The sequence below is a fragment of the Bidens hawaiensis genome, unplaced genomic scaffold (genome assembly GCF_021521415.1).
Source record: "Bidens hawaiensis isolate Kalapana, Puna unplaced genomic scaffold, B.hawaiensis_p1.1 tig00004618_1, whole genome shotgun sequence".
Classification (NCBI taxonomy): Eukaryota; Viridiplantae; Streptophyta; class Magnoliopsida; order Asterales; family Asteraceae; genus Bidens; species Bidens hawaiensis.
Window position 1 is genome coordinate 1,380,932 of NW_027491282.1, and position 7,616 is coordinate 1,388,547.

The 7,616-nt window shown below is 35.0% G+C and overlaps 1 pseudogene; it reads right to left on the bottom strand.

The window, feature by feature from the left end:
- Positions 1 to 1,052: 1,052 nt before the first annotated feature.
- LOC143627230 (thaumatin-like protein 1 pseudogene) lies at positions 1,053 to 1,867 on the bottom strand (annotated as a pseudogene).
- Positions 1,868 to 7,616: the final 5,749 nt, after the last annotated feature.

A 7,616-nucleotide genomic window follows, 5' to 3' on the forward strand; every position in this document is an offset into this window, starting at 1 on the left:
AACAAGAAAAGGATAAAACCAAGAAAATTCTCTTGCACGAGATGGAGACACATGATGGGGTTCTCATCATAGAACAATAATAAATTTGTTAAAATTATTCCCAAAAGTTGTTGAGGTACTTGATTTTATTAAAAAAAAGATTGAGACGGAGCATGCAACAACGATCAAATACGAACGGTATTCTATCATATTATAAGAGTCTTGAATTTGTGTTTTATATATACTTGTTGGACGACATTTTAGGCATCATAATGCTCTATCAAAACATCTTCAAACTAATGACTCAGACTTATTAGAAGCGTTTGTTAAAGTAAAAGAAGAGTATATAATAACTTGATTTCAAGTTTTCAAAAAACCAAAGAGGAGAAATTTGTGACCCATGTATTTTCATTTATTTATTATCGTCTTTCTATTTTTGTTTCGTTTCGTTTCACTGTGTGAAATACGATAAAAAAAATTGAATGTTACCCCTTAGATTTTTGTCTAGATCCGCCATTGAGCTATCTAGGTCTGGTGAGACCCATGACCCGATTTTTTTTACTATAAAATTGTTTCTTAATTATAATTAATATATTTTTTAAATAAAATCATATACTAATTTTTAGTATATCCATGTTTTCTAAGATTTTCATTTAATGAGATATAACCCATTTAAGGGTTATCAGGATATGAATTCGAGACAAAGGCATTAGAAGCATCCACTTACAAATAAAACAATCTGATGGCTTGAGAGGATGTAAAGAAGTTTTGTTTATATATATTTAAGTTTAAGATTTAAGATTAAGATATATTCTAAGTTTGTTAAGACATGCTGTTGATGTGTTAATGATATCTATATTATTTGTTTTTAAGTAATAAAATAATTTTAGTTGTAACACATACTTTCAACCGTTACACTAAAATAATATCTTTGCGAACAACTAAATATATTAACTCAAAGTGGGAGTCTAAATACAAACTAGACAATCACATGCATATTATTACGAGTATGAGATACAAACATTGGTTGAAGATGTATATAAGTCTTCTTATTAAAATCTTTGATAACCCAAGAAGCCACACTTTATGAGGTGAAGCTCTTCTTATTTCAAATTACTAGTTTGCAACTCCACATGATTCGAAAGATCGAGTTCATGGACAGAAGACAACTTTGTAGTTAGTACCACCAGGGCAAGTAAATACACTAGTCTCGTCGTCTTGAGGGTAACTATAAGCATCAGGACACCTGTCCTTAAAGAACTTAGAATAATTAGTTGGTCCACAACTACCGCGTTCAATGGTGCAACAATACTCAATAGTTTTGAAAACTGTACAAGCATTGTTGCATCCTCCTTTTGTTCGTAGTTCATTAGGACACTCGCCATTTATATCAGCAGTACACCTCATTGTCTTGCACGAAGCACCAACTGGGCTAAACTCCATAGGGACATTAAATCCGTCAATAACGGATATGTCAACGAAGTCATTGTTTTGGTCTTGATTAAGAGCGAATTCAGCTAAAGTGTTGGGTGGTGTCCCATAACCTTGACATTCGAGCAATCCATTGCAATCACCGGTGTGTCACACCTCCCTTTTCCATTAGCATCAAAGGTACAACCGGTCCTTCCCCAAATACGTGCCCCAGCCGTTCCAGGTGCAACTGTGACTTGCCAAGATTGACCACTTTCAAGCTGTTTACCTCCTCCGGGTGAGGCAGCGGCCCAAACAATGTATGGACATTGGTTTATGACATTGAAATCGGCTCCTTGAGTAAATGTGAAGCAACTGATGGAAAGAAGGGTCATAGAGATTAGAAGGTTTTTGACACAAGCCATGTTTGTTAAATGTTAAGTGAGTGTGTGTTGCAAATGTTTTTGTTGGAGGGGTTTATATAGGGAACAATGTGAGGGGTTTGCCACAAACTTTTCAAAGATTATAACATATTTCCAAAAGTTAGGCTGGAATTTTTACAATTATGCAAAGAAAACTCCGAAGACTTGCCAAGTGAGTTGATAGTAAACTAATGTTGATAAGGGAGAAAGAATAGTCCAATATGAAATAAAAGTTAATTAATGTTGATATTTAACATTTTACTTGACTTCTTTAGATTTCAAAATACTAAATTAAGCTGAGACATGCTTTTAGGATATGATGATTCATTTGCGTTTTGATTGATATATCAAATATGTTTAATTCAAGTAATTAAATTGTATTGATAGATGCGCGTTAATTAGTACATATCTTTTTTTCATCCGTTTTTGTTTTAAAATTTGACTCTATAAATAGAGTGATTTTTACGTTTACTATACGTACAATAGGTAAGTGCACCTATTCTTGACGTGGTATAGTAATAACCAAGTATCGATCAAAGAACATATTAGCTTTCAATACTAAATTCTTGTTACTGTTTCGTTAACTCAAAGGGTTGAAAGGATTTTGAAAAGTAAAAGAAAATATATATTTAAAAAGAAAATAAAATAAAAACGAGAGACAATAAATACAAGTGGGAAGTCACTTTGGCTTTGAATCCTTTTGACATATTTAACAAGAAGAATGATACGGTTGTCGTTTCTTTAGTGGAAATATCCCACGGTCAGGGCAATGAGATCCCACAACTTGTCGTTGAGATTGGATGGCCAAGCACTCCCGACGACCGACAACTTGGGGTTAATGCCATCTTTTAGCATAGTTAGTGAAGAAACACTAATCGACCCCGGGTAGATTACGGATAATCTGGGGGTTAAATAGATGTTTCCCACGAGGGGTTAGATCCGGCAAAGATGGTTTTTCTAATAACCTGCAAAACAGACACCGTGAGCTCGTCACTGAGAAGGGAGGGTACCTCCTTGTGACCACCCTCCGGCGTGAGAATCAGACTAGATTGCTCTTGAATATAAGTGTATATTAAGAGAATGACTAGAACCGATATCAGGTAATATATCAAGATATGATATATGAGATAAGATGAGATAATACCATTCCAATGTGTTGGAGTATTTATAGCCGAAGGTAGGTTTCCAAGCAGGTACAGCCGGCTGAATACTGTTCCTGTTCTGCCAACTGTGGGCTACGCACATGCCATGCTGGTGGTTGGTGGATAGGCAGCGGCTGATAGTGACCAGGCCGGCTGTGTACTATTCCTGTTCCACCAACTGCAGGCCATGCCATGCACGTCCTCCGACAGGTTGGTAAGTAGGCAGCGGCTAATAGTGACATACAGTACAAGAGCGTGCTGCTCGTCATACTGTTGTCAGTGAGCTGTCGTATCTTTGGTCAGATCTTTTGTCCATACCTCGTCAGGTATAGTACGAAAGATCCTCCAGTATCGTACGGACTGGCTCATTTGGGCGGGAGTTTTCCCGGCTTTGTGCGGGAGTATTCCCGGCTTTGCTCATTCCTTCTTCAGGTGACATTACTGAATTATTATGAGAGTTAAGTGCCTTGTGCGTGTAGCTTTGCTGCGCAGGTAGCCTTCCCTGATGGCTTGTATCCGCAGCTGCGGGAACAGGCAGAGTACTTCACCATTGGGAGGCTTTTCCTGCGGGAACAGCTTGCGTACTGCGCGTAAGGACGTCACGTCTCTGAGCATGGTGGGTCATGCGGACCCAGTTGGTTTCTGCGCAGACGTCCTTCTTAAAGGTGAGTCTTGCGGGTCCAACTGGGCTCTGCTGGGACCTACCTCTTCAGTTAGGGTCCCAAAAGGAATGACATTTTAACTTACAATTAGGTTTTAAAAAAAACCAATATGCGTCAATCAAGAATAAAAAGGAATAACATTTCAAACTTACAGTTGATCTAGAAATAGGTTAACTTAAACAACATAAAGTTTTTAGACTCCATCATTTTGGTCAAAAGTGACGATCGGGTTTGTATAAACACTGTACAACTCATGAAATATTATACCTCTTTATTATGTCTAAGCTTCGGATAACACTAGTTAAAAGCATCAGTTAATAAAAGTTACACACTCGTATTTAATAAGAATACTAATGGCTTTTAGAATTGAAAATACATAAAAAAACAACCATATAATATTAATCAGAATGTAATACATCAAAATTCATTATGCCAAAGTGATACAAGTAATAGCCTTGATGGGCCGAAGTAATGACGTCACTAACACTAGCTTGAATCATTTTTTTATTAAACTAAAACCAAGTAGGAAGTAGATTGTCACTTCTTGAAAACATGGCAGACGATGAAACGCTCTTGAACCCTCTATGTAAAATCTATGCGGTGTGCGGAATGGTGGGGAGGTTGATAAATAATGCAACATGTTCCCCCTCTATTTATAGGTATCCTTTGGACAGAGCACGACCATGCCAACATATAGGCATCGTCGTGCCATTATCCACCCTCCCTCAAAACTTACATGATTTGGCAATTTCTATCGACACGGACGTGCAATATTGTTATATTGGAGACACGATTGTGTTTTTCAAAAATCGTGTCACCCAACCCCAACTAATCCTTAGGCACGATCAGGCTATCACGTAATGGTGTCGGCTCGTCCATGCATTTACAATGGCAGGGTCATGTAATGGTAAAACCGTGTCGACCAATCAGTACAGTTGCCAATGCATGGTTGTGCGTGTCATCGATCGTGTCTATCCGAAGCATGTCATGTATCTAATTTGAAAATATGTTCAAACTCATTACATTTAAAACATGTTAAATAATAGATATAAGACACAGGGATCAAAAATGAGGGTGAGATGAATATTAATTTATTATAAAACAAATAAAAATTAACATGAGATATTAGTTAAGCTGAAACTAGGACCAAAGTGTAAGATTAAATATATAATATATTTATATTTATATATGACCATTATAATCATTTATATTAGAGATATTGGTTTTTAAAATCTCAACTTTCACCCGTTGGTCAATATCACTCCCAACTTTTGATTTGTTACACATCACTCCCAATTTTCATCATTTTTGTTTTTGTCACTCCTTCACTAACAGACCACAAAATTCGTTAGTGGTGATGCTGATGTGGCTTTTTTTTAATTTAGCTGGCATAATATTTATAAAGCTTACGTGTCCACCATTCCAACTTCATCATCTTACCCCAATGTTGCAAACCCAAATTCCCCATCACCACCCAACTGATAACCCCTGCAAACCTAAATTCCCCACCACTTTATAATATTTATATAAATTGGTATGTATCATCTTCTTCCTGTGAAGAGATCCACCATTGTGCTGCTTCAAACACACAATACTTATCAATATATCGATTTATTTTCTAAATCCATAATCAAATAAACAAGTCGTTAAAGAGACAACAATGGCGGGGTTTGATGAAGATGATAGCTATGAATCAAGAGAGAGTGGATGAGCAAGGCGGCAGTACGCAGAGAAAAAGAATGAATGAATGCAGTAATTCTTGAGCCAATTTCGTTTAGATCTGTTAAACTCTGATCAGATTTAAGAATTGGTTGTAGTTATAGGAGATGACAATGGCAATGGTGTGGTTTACAGAGATGGCAATGGAGATGGTGGTGGGTAGCAGAGGTGGATATGAGGATGATGACGATGATGGTGGTTAAGGGGATGAGAGTTTAGCAGCAAAAGTGTTGATGACAATAGGTTCAAGTGATGTTGGCAATAGGATGGTGGCAATGGTTGTAGGTAACTTCGGTTCAGTGGGTGGCGGAGGGTGGCCGGAGTTGTGGTGATTATGGTAGTTGGATTTGGGTTATATTATAGAGAAAGATGAAGAAGACAATGTGTGTGGAAGAAAATGAAAGTTGGGAGTTGTTGTTAGCATCACCATATGCCAGCTTAGTTGAAAAAAGCCACGTCAAATGCCAACTCAGTTTAAAAAAATCCACATCAGCATCTCCACTAACGACGTTAGTGGTCTGTTAGTAAGGAAGTGACAAAAACAAAGATGGAAAAAGTTGGGAGTGGTGTGTAACAAATCGAAAGTTGGGAGTAATTGACCAACAGGTGAAATTTGAGAGTACTAAAAACCAATATCCTTACTAACTAATAAAAGGTTTCCCCTTGGGTGTATATATAGAGAGATATATCTTAGCATCATAACCTAATCACACACACATAACAATTTTGTGTGCATTCTCTCTCCTAAAAACCGGGTTCCTCTTAAGAACATTAACACCATCATTAACTATACATCCTAAAGGGGAACTCGACCAAGCTAACAACCATGTCGTCTACATCCTTCTCTGTTCCGGTTACTACTCCCACTGCTGCATGGTTCATAAGTTTAATATTTATCATGTTTTCAATTGCTTACATGAAGAACTGATCAACATATGGCATCAGAGTGATGTTGATTAATCAGTAATCAGTTCTTAATGTTTCCCTAAATCTGGAATTAAAATCGAAAAACATAAATTTAGATTAAAACCATAATTTTATCGATTTTCATGATTTGTTAAGAAAACTGGTTATAATTGCTAAAATTCATATTTGAAACTATAATATATTCGAAATCTATTAAAAATATATTTAAGTTTCGATTCAAGAGAAAACTGACTAAAGATTCTTCGAAAATGTTCTTCATATTCATCATAAAATCGGAAGAATCGTCCTTATTTTGAATGAATCGTAGGAATAAAATATGTTGTTTCCAATTTTGATTGATTTTTATCTATTAAAAAGTTTGAAACATGATATAGTTTTATCAATAAAAGATTTCAAAATCATGGACAATTATAATTAAATCTTTTAAATTTGAAAACAAGATAATTCATTAAAATTGGAATTCCATCTTTATCATAAGTTAGTTTATGAGATTTAAAATTAATTGATGGGATAAAATAATTTATGGGTTAAAAATCTAAAATTAAATTTCGGTTTTTTTTTCTATAATGGTTTTGGTTTACCAAAATCTCAAAAACCTTATAAAACTCGAAAACTCTCATAATCCCGAAAACCCACTAAAAGCGGGGCTCACTAAAATTCTCGAGAACTCATAATTCTCAAGAACTCAAAAGTCTCGATAACTAATTTCCCGAGAACTCTAATTTTCCTATAAAATGTTCCTAATTAAATGTTTTGTAAACAATTAATCTTATAAAATTTTACAAAACATAAAAAGCTTAACTTGAGTGAATTTTGATCTATCACTTCTACCCAAAGGTGATGTGTAACATTTACCTTATCATTTAAGTCTAATTGTAAGCTTTTGTTAGTTTTTGCATAACATGATACAAATGTCTCACTTCTTCCCAAAGATGATGTGTTACATTTGTATATAGCAAAACTAGCCCGTGCATAATTAAAATATGCCCAAAGGTGATGTGTTACAATTGTTTTGCACACATACTTAAATAAATTTTAATTCTGCCCAAATGTGATTTATTTTTTGTTTAAGTATAACTTTTAATTATAGTCTATTAGTTTGATGTTAATAATAGACATATCACATCTTCAATAAAATAAAATGATCCTCACATTAATGATCCTTCATTAATCTACTGATCATAAATTTTAATCTGTATTATTTTAATATTCCATATATTACTCAGTATAACATTCTTCTATAAATAACGATCTTATCCAAATCGTCCACTCTAATCTCAAAACACAATTCAATTTTGTCTCATAAAGAGTTTTATAATATTTAGCTCTTCTCAGTTTTAATTATCCATTAACAC